The 16693-nt window shown below is 39.3% G+C and overlaps 1 protein-coding gene across 6 annotated transcripts in view; it reads left to right on the top strand.

Annotated features, from left to right (window-relative positions):
• RBPMS (RNA binding protein, mRNA processing factor) overlaps positions 1-16693 on the top strand; it is a 167500-nt gene that overhangs the window by 110468 nt on the left and 40339 nt on the right. The window lies entirely within an intron of this gene.

Here is a 16693-nt window from a genome sequence, read left to right as displayed (position 1 = left end):
CTACTTTTCATTTCTAAGGGGGCGTGGGGAGGATACCTAAGAATTGTTGATGCACGCCACGTGAGGTTACACTGTGGGACGTAGAGCTGGCTGAGCGTCCTTTTCCATTTCTGTGAAGACGCTGCCTGTTCTTGCTGCCTGAATTCAAAATACAGCAGTCTTGTTTGTGACTGACTGTTTCTAAAGATGGATCGGCTTGATCAGACCTGTAACTACAAAATTGCGTTTGATGTAGATTTCGTTAATGTGGTCATGACTATATCATGAGTATGCCCTATTTGCCTTGGACATGAGAGCTGGTTCTCAGCATTCACTTTATTTCATTTGTTGAAGAACATCATTTCTGTGGCTTTGGGAAAATGCAATGTTAATAGTGAATGAAGCAGATATTAAGAAGTTTATCCTATTTTTGAGAATAGTTTAGCCATAAATCTAGGGAGAAAAGTAAACACACACAAAGCATTTACTGTATACATTGGAACAGTCAGTTCCAGCAAACTAATACCAGTAAAGCTTTAAGGAAATTTGGGGCTTTCTATTTTAAATTAATTGGCTAAGGACACTAAGTAATGGTTGAACAAGTCTGTTACCCTCCCTTATGGGCTTATTTCCTTCAATGTCCATGCTACGATTCCTGTGTTGTATTGAAAAGCTTGAAAAGGTCGTCTTAATTTTCTTTTTTAAGCTCACGCAGTAGCAGAAGTGAGGCGTGAGCTAGGCCTTAACCCTCCTTTCACGGTATAGCTGTGTGTGATTTAATACGGCAGGCATTCAAGGGATCCCAGGTGACTTGCTGTTGTTGGGAATATTTCTGTACTATCATTCTTTAACATCTTTCTAAACCACATGATCTTCTTCTTCCTGCATTCTCTGACAGTGTTTCAACTTTTCTTATTGAAATTAAAGGTCACATGGATTCCTTTGTACCCCCTGTCATGTGCCTGTCAGATTTAATCAGGTCATTTTGGAAGGTCCAGTCATTCTGCAGCTCAGCCACTCTTGAGAAAGCTGCTGCTTGTTGGTGGAAGCTAAGAGATAAAATAGTTTCTCCCCCACTGTGTTCTAAAGTTTTTCTATGAAGCCACAAAGTAATAACAGAAAAAATTTTTGTTCTTCCATGTCCTAGGGAAACCTGAAATCTTTGTTTATTTGGGAAGGAAATCTAAATGAAGCTTTCATTTTAAGGTGCAGGGGCAGTAAGGGAGGATGGTGTATGGACATTTCTTGCAAAATTCTGCATTGTTACAGCATCTAGCTCAGAACCTTGTATATTGCATATATTCGTTAAACGTTTATTACAATGATGATGAGTGTATTAAAAAATTGTAATTGAGCTATTTTCAGAATTACTCTTATTTGCATGCCTCTTCATTTCTGAAATTTTTTCTCTCTTGATTAAGACATCATAAAAGTATTTGTAGGATACCTTGATTTCGAAAAGACAACCTGAGGTAACTTTACTTTCCTAATGAATATGCCTGCCTCAGATCTCAGAGTACTTTGAAAAGATTGATTCAGACAGGGAGTGTCATGTTGGCGATACTTTGCCTTTTCGGTTCTTTATTGAATGCTTTCTCTGGGAGCTCAAAACCTCTCCTCATCTGCTACAACAGCTCTGGGAAATGGGTAGCCAGGGAGGAGATGGCCAGTTCACAACAGGGCACACAAAGCAATGAGATGAATGAGCCAAACATCTGCTAGTCCCTGAAGTTCCAGGAGAGCTAGAGCAGAGTTCAGACTCTGCTCTGGCCAGCTCTGCCTCCCTCCCTTCCCTTCCCTTCCCTGTGAACAGAACCGCTCAGAAGTTGTCAGATAGTTTCCATGGCAGGGTCAGAACTTGCCTGGCTGCTCATGGCAAAACAAACTTGAAAATTGAAAAGAAGACATCCAAATAGCAGTGTATTCTTGGGAAAATAAAAGTTAGCATGATTTCTCTTAATATAGCTCCTTTTTACAGCGTAGAAGCCTTGACAAACAGCAGTTCCACTTTGACTCAGATCAACCTTATCATCTCTTACAGTTCCCTCTGGGAATCATGAACTTCCCTGTTGCTGCTTTCCTGGAAGCATACGGCAGACTAAAAACACTATGGTGGTTCTGAATTGGCGAATCTAATGGCATTGTGCACATATTTGGTGCCCAAGGTGGTCAATTCAGTCACCTGTCAGGAAAGACTGCCATAGAATCATAGACTTTTAGGCTTGGAAAAACCCTGTAGACTTCCTTGTTATAGGCCACGAGAGAGAGGTTTCTTAATAAATGCTTCTTTTTGTTGATGTTTTTACATGGTGGTGGCTGAAAAGTACCCACTAAAGGAAGAATTTGCTATGATTTGATTACACAACAAATATTTACTTGAACTCCCTCAAATATCTATTAAACTCAAATGAGCGTCCAGTATGCCAGGCACTGGGGAAGAAGAGAACTGTGGCTGTTGCCTTAAAAGAGCTATCCGTCCAAGGGGTTGGTGATGTTCAGTGTGGTCAGGAAACTTGGCCTACACAAAAGGTGTAGAAGAGTCCTTGCAGTCGTATTTACTGAGTATCTATTCTATTTGTGGCAAGCATGAAGTTCGAGAAGACCAGGTATTGCAACTTGCTAAGGTAGAGATGATGGCCTCAGTGGAGAACCTTGGCCTCAGACTTGAAGATGTCAGTGAGAGTTCTGGCTCTGTCAGTTACTGTCAAGCTTTGTGACATTTGAGCTTGCTGTGCTCCTGTTCGCTCAGCTATAAAATGGGAATACTATCTTCTTGTTACTTTTATAGAATAAATAAAATATCATCTGTTTCCTCGGCTATAAAGTTGGAATAGCATCTTCTCATAATTGCTATAGAGCTAAATAAAGTATCATGTGATTGTGTTGAGGATTAAATGGGTATAACATATGTAGAGTACTACGCAATTTTTTCTTAAAGCTCTTCTTTCCTAATAGTTAAACGTAGGCATTGATCTTATGAGGTATTATCACTATGTGACTGTGGCCAATTGTCTTTGCAGATCAGGAGAAAGGATTAATAAAATTCACAATCCCAAGAAAGTGGTACATTTCTATAACTAAATTTTTATTAATTTGAGCTTCCCTTCTTGTATTCTCTTGTATGTAATAAAGTAAGAAAAATCATAGAAGAAAGCAGGAAGTAAGAGATGTAGAAAAGTTATAAGTTGTATAAAATTCTAGATTACGCATTGGATTGTACAGAAAAGTTGTGTTGGGCGGTGTAAGAACTCCGCTCTGGAGATGAAAACGGGGCAAGTCAGCGTCCCTGAGTTTTGTTTTTCTCATCTGTATAATGATGACACTGCTAAACATTTTACATGAACTATCTCATTTGATTCTCAATAGTACTGTTTTACATTTGAAGAAACTGAGGCCTAGGAGGTCAGTATCTCTTGAGATTACACAGTCATCAAGTGTTATGGATTGAATGGCATCCCTCCAAAATTCATGTTGAAGTCTGAAACTCCAGTAGTTCCAAATGTAGCCATGTTTGAAGGTAAAGTCTTTAAAGGGGTAATTAAATTCATCATTATGGTGGGTTCTGGTTCAACATGACTGGTGTCTTATAAGAAGAAAAAGGGGCACCTGGGATGTGCTCCCTCCCAGAGGAAAGATGAAGTGCGGACACAGTGGGAAGGCACTGAGTCATGGGCATAGGCCTCAGGAGAAGCTAAACCTGCCAACACCTTGACCGTGGACTTCTAGCCTCTAGAACTGTGAGAAAATTAATTTCTGTTGTTTAAGCCACTCAGTCTGTGGTATTTTGTTGTGGCAGTCCAAGCAGACTAATACATCAGGTGATAGAATTTGGATTTAAATTCTGGTCTGTCCCTTCATTAGTTTTGTAACTTTGTTTTGGTTACTTAACCTCTTGGTGTCTTAAAATGGCAATAATAACCGTACCTCCCCTTAGGGTTATGAGAATTGAATTAACTGACATATGTAAAAGTTAGAAGAAGGCCACATAGTGAGTACTCAGTGACTGTTAATAGGTGCTTGGAAGAATGTATATGTTTATGTGTCTGTTGTCCCTCTTAGTTGTGAAAGCTTATAGTTTTTCTACCTTTGTATACATCGAGCGCCCAGAAGTACATGCGAGATTTTTTTAAAAGATGCCACATATTTTATGTTTTTTCATTTGAAACTTTAAAAATTTACAGTGTTATCGAGGTATGCTTGGGATATAATAAAATGCACATATTTTAAAAGTGTCCAATTTGTTAGGTTTTGTCATACTACATATGGAATTTAATTGAATAAATGTTCTTGATCTGCTTACACTGTCTGTAACATACCGTGTTATAATAGTGCCCTTAAAGGCGGAGGTAGCCTTTCCTCAGGTTCCATAGATCCTCTCCTTTCAATTCACATTTTATGAGGCAAATGTCAGAAGTTCTCTAGAACTTTGCAGTAATTCAGATCCCTGTGGTCCAATGCCAGGGATTCTGATTCTGTGGATCTGGTCTGGGAGTTGAGCTCTACAGTTTTGAAAGCTCTTTGGGTGATTCTGACACAGTCAGGTTTGAGAATTACCAGCAGAGCAAGGAATTTTAAAGTTAAGTTGTTCTTCCTACTCACTCTTCTCCCTGTCCATTGCACCCCTCCCCCTCTCAAAAAGCAAATGCATGCTCTATTAAATGGATAGTCTTAAATATGTTGTAAGCACATAACGTATTTGGTGAAAAATCAGACCACTTCCTAGTCTTCCTGCCACACTACTGGAATTTCCCATTTATCCTATACTGACCCTGGACTGAGAGGGAAGCCCAAAGTGTGAAAAGGAAGTTCTGGATAAAGATGGTCATAGGGACTCTGGGAAGTAGTAAAGGAAAGAGGCCAGGAGATAGACACCAGGAGGAGGCAGGAGGCAGCTGGTTGCTGCTGGAAAAGTAGACCAGAGTCCAAGGAGGGAGCTGAGCTTGCAGGATGGTACAGCTCCACTGTGGGGACTAAGGATTCTTGTCCTTGTGTGGAGCAGTTTGGAGCTACTGGAAGTGGCGTTCACAGAAACATGTCAAAAATTTTCATTCTGTATATCCAGACTTCATGATGAGTATAGCTCAGTGAGCATTCTATGACCCATCCCCCTTCCTTCCCACGGCACAGCCAGGCATTTGTGAGCCCTCTTGTCCCCTCACAGAGGAAAGCCCACTGTCAAGAGCCAGGACATGCATGCAGTTGCCATTCAGGATAGGCTTAGGCCCCTGGACATTCTGAGAAATAAAAATATGAAGCACAATTACAGTCAATAGGGACAGCAAAATACTCTTAAAGACCAGAGACCTAAACTAATGTTTGTTTCCACTTATGTCCCACTCTGAAAAAGGAAAATACTGTTTTCTGTTTTAAAAAGAAGGATCAAACATTTGCTGAGCCATGCCAGTGCTCACAGCCTACCTTCACCTCTGCCTTCAACTGCACACATTCCTAGTTTTTGCTTAATGTGTATAATTTAAATAATCTTTAATTACATTTAACAATAATATTAAAGTAGTATTAGGCAATGGATTTGGTAAGAATGGTTTTCATATAGATGTATCTTGTTTGAAGTGGAAAGTAAGTTATTGCAACATGATGTAGATTAGCTAATCCGATCCACTTTATTTACATTATGATTTAACGAATACCCTATCTTTGATTAGCAATGGCTATTAACATTTTGCTTTGAATTTCTGTTTCTTGTTTATCTAATCATTGACTAGCCATAAATAAATCCCTTAAGAACTCAGGAAGTCAGATCACAGAATTCTTTTGTAATGCAAATTACGACCCCAACTTTAGTATTTGATAAACTCGAATTATTCATTACCTCTGCAGAGAAATGAAAGAATAAAGAGAGTTAATTTACTGGGACAATCCAGATGAAACCATAGATTTCAGACTTTGAAGGCCATGTACTCTCCTCACCTGTTCATTAAAAGGAAGGCATTTCTTACCTCCTCAAATAAAGAGGTGCTTTTTATTCTGCGGCAATTCTCAGAGTATTTGTCTGCCAACCTCTGGTTGGTCTCCAAGACCCTGTCAGGGAGTCTACAAGGTCTAAACTATTCATGAGAACAGTCGTGTTTCTCAGTGTGGCAGGTGGGCACAACTACTGGCACCTTACACATGTCAGCACAGCGGCGCCAACTTGTGCTGGTCATCACTGTATTCTTCACACTCCACGTTTTAACAAAACCCAGTTTCAATGAAGAATTTTGTTGATGAAGAAGTAAAAATTCTCGATTTTATTTCATAGCAATTCCTGTATGGAGGTGATTTTGTTACTCCTTTTTGACGAAATAGCGAGTCCACAGAATGCTCTCTGCAGTTCAGTTGTGAGCTGAGCTCATTGCTTTCTGCATGGCTGCCATTTTTACTTAAAGAATAACTGATAGCAGACTGGTTAGTCAGACTTGTACATCTCACCGACATTTTCTCGAAAATTAATTAAGTGAGCACATGTCATGTCAAGAAAAACAAGAGTTGGGGGAGGTGGGTGAGCCAGGGGAGAGCAATGGGAGAAAATGGGACAACTAATAGAAAAACAATAAAAAATGGAAAAAATAAAAAAATGAAAACAGTTGCTATTAAAAAAAGAAAAACAACAGTAATTGTGCAATAAAAACATTTGACCTCTAAAGCACAAATTAGATTTTTCAAAAACTATGAATTTCACAGCTTCCCAACACTGAAGGAATTTTCTGGTAAGATTGATGTTGATATAAATTATTTTTATTGAATAAAAAAATAGGTTGACATATGGAAGATCAGCATAATTCAGTGAACCAGTATCTTCCAAATGATCAATGCTTCCTCTTATAAAATCATCCATGGGTAAAAGAGCCATCTAAAATATAAAATGGAGTTTAATGTGACAATATGAACAGTGAGTTCATTGATAAAGTTTCAGATGCCACATTGCCACGAATCTTTTGATGTAATATGAAAAAGGAATATCCACAATTACTTATAAAAAGTTATTAAAATACTCCTTCCTTCACAAGCTACATATCTCTGAGGCCATTTTTTTCCCCATGTAATGCAGCCAATACAATACATCGCAATAGATTGAATTAGAAGTGGATATGAGAATCCAGCTGTCTTCTGTTAAACCAAATACGATAGTCCCCGCTTATCCACAGGGGATCCGTTTCAAGACCTCCACTGCATATCTGAAACTGCAGATAGTACTGAACACTATATACACTGCATACACATAGACACACACACCTCATGATAAAGTTTAATTTATAAATTAGTCACTGTAACATTAATAACAATCAATAATAAAATAATTATGACAATATACAGTAATAAGAGTTGATGTGAATGCGGTCTCTTTCAAAATATCTTACTGTACTATACTCACCCTTGTGATGATGTGAATGCCTACAGGTACTCAGAATGACATGCAATTTAAAACTTACGAATTGTTTATTTCTGGAATTTTTCATTTAATATTTTTGGGCCACAGTTGACTGTGGGTAGCTGAAACTGCAGAAAGTGGAAACACAGATAAGGGGGGTTTCCGAAGTTTGCCAAAATGTACAACTAATGTTTTTCCTTGTTTGTTTTGGAATACGTAGTTCTTCATAAAAGCATGTCCTATTTATTTTAATATGTAGTGGGTTTAGTTTTTTAATTAAATATTTTTAAAAAATTTTGTTTTAATTTGTAATATGGTAAATATCAGTTGATGAAACCTACATAAACAAAAGTTCTTTGGTGTCTTCAACAGTTTTACTAGTGCAAAGGGGTCCTGAAACTGAAGTTTAAAATCCACTGGCCTGAAACATTTTTAGAGTTATCATTTTGTTCCTGATGAATAGAGTTGGCGTGGAGATGTGCAGTTAGCAGATGTTTACCATAGATTTGGGGCAGGCGATTTAGTTTGGCTAAAGCTATGCAGAGCTAGATGGGAGGAAAGCACTGCCCCTCTAGTGCCCGGGGCCGGGCAGGCTCCTTTGCCTGCTTCACCTTTGATGAGGGGCATCTCCTTATGCCACTTATTTTTTAGAGACCAGCCCGAGGATAACTGCATGTATGGTGGTTTGAGGAGCTGGATAATTTGCTGCCCACTTATTCTGAGAACCTCCTTGGGGGAATGTACCTGCACGGGGTACCTGTCAAATATGCTTAGTTTTCCCCTGCCAGCCCACCACACCCCTGTTACCAGGTCACACGCTCATTTCAAGGAACTTGGAAAAGGTGACAAGGGGGAAAAATTAATGCTTTTAAGTTCCTAAACCTTAAAGACATGTGCTATTAAATTTTATTGTATTCCTTTGTATTTTTTTAAATACAAAGGTTTAAGGCATTTTAACATAGTTTTAAAACTATACATGTATAACTTTTCTCTTTCATTGTTTTTTTAAATATGGCTACTATTTTTATTTAACATAATATCTATATATTTAGAAAATTATTGCACCCTCCCTGGGGTAAACATTTTAACATTTGTGATGAACAACCTTACAGATGTACACATATTGATATTTGTATGAATGAGGTTAAACATTACACGCTGCTCTGATTGTTATATGCTTCATTCTCAGCTCTAGGCCTCACTTTTACACATCAATATATAGCTGACTTATAACAATAGATTACCCTGTAATCAAAGCTCCTTTTCTTAGGGAAAATGCTAATAGAACTGGTGGTTGATTGGAAAGTTAAAAGTGAAAAGCTTAGGCTTGAGGTGTAATGTGTTCAGTGCAAATGCAGGTCCTTTATCATCCTCCTTTTTATTGCACACTGTGTGCAGCCCCTCGGATTTCAGAGAAATGATGGAACTGGAACCAGAAGAAGTATCTCTACTTGAGCAAAAGAGTCTAATTAGTGGCTGAGGGTGGAGGAGTATCTGTCTTTTAATTAAATATCTCTCAGGTCAGGGAGATCAAGCTGGTCAAACATTTAACAGCTCTGTACAGGATATTATGATGACTTCCTGTTCTAATTTTCTCTCTTGAGTTTAGCGAACATTTGAGGGGAGGTAAGCAATAAAAAACTGAATAAGGGTACAGTTCTGCTCCTGTGGTGTTTACACTTTACTAGGGAAACAGGCCTGCAAATGACTGCGATAGAAGGCAGAGAAAGTACTAAGTTGAAGGTATAGTCCATGATGAAGCTGTTAATTCTGGAGAGAATGGGGCAAGACCTCCTGGGGGCGGGGGGAGTCTGTTGACCTAGTACCTGAAGGTGAGAAGGATTTCAGTAAGCAGAGAGTGTGCACAAGGATCTACAGGCCCCAGGACTGGCTGACGTGAAGATCACAAGTGAAGTGTAGGAAAGAAGGGATCACAGAAGAGCTGGTGATCTGGTGAGGCTCAAGAGGTGCCCGGGAGTCCAGGGCCACAACGCTGGACAGGGATAATGTACCAAATAAAGGAAATCCGTAGGGATCAGGCGGTGGGTTTTGTTCTGTGAACAGGAAGACACTGTTTCAGAGGTTTTACTCCATCACAGCCTGTATCTCACCAGTGCACTGCTTTAGTCAGATGAAATAAGCAAACTGATGGAGTGTGGATATGGAAGGGATGGTTATTAAGACGACATACATTTATTATTTCACAGATTGTATCGATCAGAGTTCGGGGCACAGGTTAACTGGATGGTCTGCTCATGGTCTCACAAGGCTGAAATAAATGTGGTGGCTGGGGTAGGAACATGATGTTTTTTTAAAAAGAACCTGTTGCCCTGGCTGGTGTGGCTCAATGGATTGAGCACTGGCCTGCGAACCAAAGGGTCGCTGGTTCCATTCCCAGTCAGGGCACATGCCTGGGTTGTGATCCAGGTCCCCAGTTGGGGGCGCGTGAGAGGCAACCACACAGTGATGCTTCTCTCCCTCTCTTTCTCTCTTCCTTCTCCTCTCTAAAAATAAATAAATAAATAAAAATTTGAAGACGTGTCATTTAATTGAGTCAGTACCATGTGCCAAATTCAGGCACAAACATGCATGCATTATTGGTGAGCCCTGATAACAACTGTGCAAAGCAGTATTGTCTTCATCTGACAAATGGAAAAAAGGTGCAGAGAGAAGTGGAATACTGTGTTGTTGTTTTTCTCTTCCCGAGGAGCAGAGAAAGATTCTCTGTGGTTTTGCCTGCGTAGTATGACCCCACACTCAGAAGACGAATTTTAGTTGGAGAGGAAAGCCTTTATTAAAAAGTCTCATTATCATTTCCCCTGGGGGCGGGCATGTTTGCATAATAAAACGCAAATGAAATAATGAAATAATGAAAACATTTCCCTGGATAACTTCAATCACCTGTAGCTTAGGACCCCAACTTTGTAGAAGAAACTTGGTTTTGGTCACAATATAGAAGATACTGGTGTTGATGTTTTGTTTTATTTCTGCTTAGGGTTGAGTGTGTCTCACATACCGAAGTATAGAGACACCAGTACAATCAGCCCCAGAAACGCATCATTTATATTTAATAGCTACCCAGATTTCGCCACAACTCTTTTTTAATCCCTTTTTTCTTCTCCCCCTTAGTCTTTTTACAGTTGCGTGTTCATATGAAGTTGATATAATTATGTATAGCTAAGTCTCGTTAGTGTCCTATAATCTAGAACAGTTTCCTTTCCCCAACTCTCCCCTTTTTATACCATTGTTCCGTTGAAAAAAAGTTTCAGCCTTCCTGAGAACACACCCTCCTGAGTTTTTCTGTTTGCTTCCTCACTTGTTCCTGTGTTCCCTGTATTTACTGTAAATTAGAAGGCTTGATCAGATTTGAAAGGTTGGTTAAATTCGGGTTCACCTTTTCTGTCAAGAACATATCCTAGGTGGTGCTGTGTGCTTCATGTGGCATCATGAGGTAACTAGTGTTTGGGTTATTCTAAGTTTGGTGATGCTAAGATGGACTTGGACATTCAGGTAGTAAATGGCACAACGCCTCCATTTTAAAGGTGGCAACACCTTCATTTTCATGGTTTCATCTGTTGATCTTTATCTCATTACAGCGATACCTTGGTACTCGTTGTTAATTCATTCTGGAACTCGTGATGAGTACCGAAACCGACTCATACAAGTTCTAGGAAGGGCAGTAAGTCCCGAGCAAGCACTGAGTGCTGAAAACTCTTTTTTTCTTATCAAAATGAGATGAGTACAGGGTTTGATGAGTTCTGAAGCCAAGGAGTACCGAGGTGTGACTGTATTTGATTAGGGTTTGAAAAATGGTGCTTTTTCTATTTCTGTTTATTTACCCTGAAATAGTATGGTTAGTTCATTAAACAAAAAGAATCAATGCATAGTTCTTTCCCTTTCATTGCCAATTTTGAGCATAAGGGTTTGGTGCTTCGTCATCTGCACTAGGGATCACTGTTTTGTGGAGTTTTGGTTCATTGTTTTTTTTTTCCCCCTTTTGCTTTCTCTATGAATTTGTGTTTAAAAACTTTTCAAGGTATTTCAGTGTATTGCACTTATTACTCTTTCTGAATCCTGGAGACAGGGAAGGGGCAGCATTTTTTGATGAGAGGAAATTCCTGGGCTGCCTTAGTGGGCAGAGTTTTAGAATGTCCCTTATTTTGGGGAATGATGGGGTTTTGTGGCCTGGAGGTGCAGAACTGGTATAATGTCATGTGTCTTTGTCCATGTGCGTCCCCAAGTGCTCAGTGGGACCTGTCACCATTAGAGTTTAATGGATTTCTTTGGCTGTGTATCAGGTCAAAGCTTCTTTTTTATTCACAGAAAAGGCCCCTTCTGCAGCTTTGCTGAAGATAAGGATTTTAGAAAGAAATAGATTGGTTGAAAAATAGTCCTACATGTCCAGTAATTTCGTTCAGTGAAATTAAGCTAAAAGCAGAAAGGTGGGACATGTAACAGCCAGAATGTTCATCAAAAGGAAATAAAATGTATCTCATGAAAAGAGTATCTTTGAATTATGCACATAAAATAAACATAAAACAGACTGTGCAATGATATTGACGAGATGCTTTAAAATCAGCTCAGGGGGCAGAAAGTTAAATATTTGGATTAGTGTGGAATGTTAGCTTTGTAGCAGTGCGCCATTGACGGAGTATTCCTGGAACATGTCTCCTGTGCTTGTTTTAACATCCGACCTTGGTGCCTGAAATGGAATGTGTAGACGGGAAGATACTCAGTGATATGGGTGCGTTTGTTTGACATTTTCTCTCTGTTGTATAAGCCATTTAGTTGTTTCTTTGCACTCTCTTTAGTACTATTGAAAATTTGGTGTCTTTCTAGAATCAAGACAGTATGGATCTGTCATTTCTTTATGATGTGTTTGGGTTCACTAACTTTTCTCCAGAAAACCTAGACACTTGGGCCCGAGGTTGACCTTGTCTTTTTCATCTTGTGTTTATAAAGAGTAGATTGATTCCATCAACAAGTACAGTGCCTGGCACAAAGATGGAAACTTAGTAGGCACTTTGGAATGAAAATGTCTATTTCCCTTTCTCTCCCCCTCTACTGGATATATCATCATATGTAAATTAAATAATTCTGTCTGATAGGCAAAAATGGTGTGGCATTAATGGTTTTTTAACAAAGTTAATTTCTCTTCATATTCTCATTGGTTATTTAATTTGAGAGTGGTATTTTTCTATTTGTTTGTTTCTTAAATAATTCTTACTGATAGGCCTATGTAAGAACAATGCTGTCTTGGTTGGTATGGCTAATTTTCACTGCATAATTTCTTCATCATTGGGTTGAAGGAGAAGCTGGCAGTTGTTTTCTTTTTTCCTCTCCCTCGAAATTGATCATATGAGCATTTCTCACAGCTGGTGGTTTCTCTTAATACGATCATGAACTCCCTTTTGTGCTTGACCTCACTGAGCTGTGGTGGGAATGAGAAGTGTTTTGAAATTTATTAAGCACCACATAAGGGCACATTGCAAATGGTATTGCTATGGCAGGAGGGCTTCAAGCTCCAGGCTTAAACACAGCTTCATTTGGAGTGTCATTCTGAATGTACTTCCTCTAGAAGTACCTTTTTCTTTTCTTGATTCCTGGGCTCTTACAAAGTCCATAAATTGCACTGCACTTAATATAGACAGAAATTATGTTACAGCTGTCTCTTGGCATGTTGCTTTCTGGTAAGTAAGAGAATAATCAATAACCAAGAGGCTAGACAGGAAAAGAGAGTTTATATTTATATGTTGATTGTTATCTTGCTTTCAGTTTTTGTCATTTTTAATGGTGATCTTCTAATTTTTTATTTTTAACTTCTTATGGAAAATTTCTAACACAAAAGTAGAGAGTTTTCTTTTTTTTTTAATCCTCATCTGAGGATATGCTTATTGATTTCAGAGAGAGAGAAAGGCAGGGAGAGAGAGGGAGAAGGAAGAACTGACCGGTTGCCTCCTGTATATGCCCCAGCCAGGATCGAACCTGCAGTCTTTTTGCTGTACTGGATGACACTCCAGCCAGCTGAGCCAGGACACAGAAACAGAGCCGTTTCTGGCATAATTTTTTAAAAACTATTTGAATCAATCAAGTTTCCCATCTGTACCATCTCTACATTTGCTTGGTCTCTTTAGGTCTCTTATAATACGGTAATTAACCTGTTTCTTCTCTCATCATTTTTTCCCTTGCATTATATTTGTTGAGGGACCTAGACTGGCCACCAATTTCCTAGTGTGGTTGTTATCTGTTGCATGTCTGTGATGGTATTTAGTGTGTTTCTGATTTTTAATTTTCTGTAAATTAGTAGTTATAAAGTCTTGATCAAATTCAAGTTCGAACTGGGGATGAGGGCAAGAGTACTGGCAGCATATGCGTCCATCAGGAGGCACAGAGCCGCTCTCTCTCTTCTTTGGTAATGGCGACAGCCATTGAGCCTCTTTACCTAGATCTGCTAGGTAATTGCCTGTTCCTTTTTAAATTTAGTTGTTTACTTGTCTTAGTTATTTCAATGTATTTCATGAAATTTAAAGGACATTTTACGTATTCGCCAGATCACCCTGTATAAAGATTATACCAATTTACATAACCTACAACCATGTAACAGAAAACCCAAATTCTAATTTTCATATTTCATCGATGAGCTTTCCAAGGCCTAAGAAGAAGTATAGGTCTCCCCAAGACCACACAGTACAATACCTGGAGTTTAATATATGAGTCTTGCCTTAATCTTATGTATCACGTTAGTTACCTTCTTCTTTTACCACAGCCCCAGGTAATTGCTCATCTTTATTTAGGAGGAAAGATAGAAAGTAAGACATAAAGAAGGCAAAGCAGGAGATTAAAAGAAAGGAACTGGCCCTGGCTGGTGTGGCTCCATGGATTGAACGCTGGCCTGTGAACCAAAAGGTCACCAGTTTGATTCCCAGTCAGGACACATACCTGGGTTGTGGGCCAGGTCCCTAGTTGGCGGGGTGCTAGAGGCAACCAATCTGTTTCTCTTGCACATCAGTGCTTCTCTCCCTCTCCTTCTCCCTCCCTCCCCTCTCTCTAACAATAAATAAATAAAACAATTTTTAAAGGAAAGAAACTGAACAGTTAACATAGGAACGTTAGACACAAAAAATGATTTCCACAACATTCCACAGTTTCTCCTCTCATTTTGATGCTCTTGTGCTTATAATGATACAGCCATTGATTATCATTACCCAAGTCTATTATTATTACCTGACCCTATGTATTATTCAAAATATACATCTGACCAAACATCAGTGGCTTTAGAATGTTATTTTCAAACTTTGCCATAAAGACTACTTTTTTATAGCACCTCTCCCACACTCTTTAAAGACTATTAGCACTATAAAAAGTACCAGAGCTCAAATCCTGTGGGAACATTCCAAGTTTAGTCCATCTTTTCACCTAAACATGCCATTTTTCCTAGCACTTCTCTCTTAATTTATCAGTTGGATATATTTATGAAGAAATTTAATCTAGATGTGTTTGATAAACCTTGTCATTAAAAGGTATTTTAAAAGCCATTTTATTACATAATAAACATTTCTCAAATTTATTTCATTTAAGTTCTTTTCCTAAAATAGCAATTTAATTTTACTTCTGGCAAATACTTATTTCTCAAAAGCTGACCTAAGTTTTGAATGCAGTAATTTTGCGTAGGAGCTAAATTTAGCAATTAGCAGTATCCTACTTCTAGTTTAAATCCAAGTGAACTTTTAAAAATCTGAAATATATTGGCCTCTCCCAAGACCCAAACTCTGATATTAAAAAACACCAGAAGAGATGGGCAAACAGGAAACTGTGATTTAAAAAAAAAATGTTTTAACTCATATATTCATTTTTCTGCTTGATCCTCTCCCATCAAAATAAAGAGAACCTACAGTAATCCTGGGGAAATTTTAGAAATCTTTGTTTTTCTTCCCCCCATCTCGCTATTTATATATTTTAAATGCTACCTGATATGGCAAACGAATGTAAATGATGTCCTTTCAGAGTTCAGTAGCTTCCTCTCTGAAGTCATCTCAAATTCTGGAGCCCTAACACAGACCATCAGATAAAAATGTGCGACTTTATACTTGAGAAACATGAAGTGCCTTAGAATGATTAAATGGAACCACAAGAGCACTTTTTCCAGTTTCTAGGAGGAACTGTGTTCCTCCTTTAACTGAGTCAGAATGAGATTTTAGTTCAGAACAGAAACTCCTAGAGGGGACTCTGGGTCCATAAATCCTGGTACACAGAAAGGTGTTTGACGGGCCACAGGCCCTAAGGCAACAGAGGTTGCTGCCACCTGTGACAGGCCCTCCAACTGGCCCCAACCCTGCCCAGGTAGTCCGTGGCTTCCCTCACTCTGGGTGCTTCTCTCCGAAATTCTCCTCTGAACACCATACACAGTGTGTGAAAAGGTTCCTTGTCACTTGGTGAAAGGTATTGATATATAGTAAAATACCTGATGGATTTAAATCCCAGATTAGCAGCAGTTTTTAACAGACCTCCTTTTGATGGAAAGTTATTCTTAATAGACACAGGTCCCAGCAGGGATCTGAGAAGAGCTCATCTCCCTCTGGAGAGTCTCACCTCCTTAGCACAGCAGGCAAGCCCTTCATGATTGCACCTCCGCTCCCCACCCCCAGCCAGGAGTCGGTACTCCGCTCCTGCTCCCCCACTCCCGGGAGTCTGCACTGACGTATCATGTGGTCTCTGCCCCTGAGCTCTGCTCCTAGTGCCCACTCCCTGGCTGCAGATGCAGTCCTTTTGCAAGTTAGCTGCTTGTCCTTCAGAAGTCACCTTAATTGTCTCCTCCTCTGGAAAGCTTGTCTGACTCTCCAAAGGTGGGTGAACTGTCCTCCTGGGCTGGTTGCTGTTACAAGGCTGTTGACTCCTTGAGAGAAACCGTGCCAGCCAGTATTGAAGCTGCTACCAGTTACTTCTCCACCTCCCTTGCAGTCTCTGAGCTTCTTGAGCAATAAAACTGGGCTGTGTATCGTGTTAGATGCATAATAGGTATTTAATAAATACAATACTTGTTAAATTAATTCTTGCTCCATTTATGCTACTAACTGGCCAAAATCTGTATACCCTGACACTTCCACTCACTGACCTGTTTTTTGACCCCTGGGCATCATGGAACAAGTCTTAACTGAACTTTTACGTGATAGACCCGTAGAATCTAGGTTTCTGAGGAATGCCTACCCAGAAAGAATGAGATATTCCAGAGAGAGATTTCTTATACCTGGAAAGAGCATACTTCCTTGTTTATAGAACAGCTGTCAGGAGCAGAGGAGTAAAGAATAGCTTTCCTTCTGAAGAATGGTACCCAAAAATCTTATGTTT

Source organism: Furipterus horrens, unplaced genomic scaffold (genome assembly GCF_987537825.1).
Source record: "Furipterus horrens unplaced genomic scaffold, mFurHor1.1.pri manual_scaffold_12, whole genome shotgun sequence".
Classification (NCBI taxonomy): Eukaryota; Metazoa; Chordata; class Mammalia; order Chiroptera; family Furipteridae; genus Furipterus; species Furipterus horrens.
The sequence above is the reverse complement of the archived record's forward strand: the minus strand, read 5'-3'. Positions and strand labels throughout refer to the sequence as shown.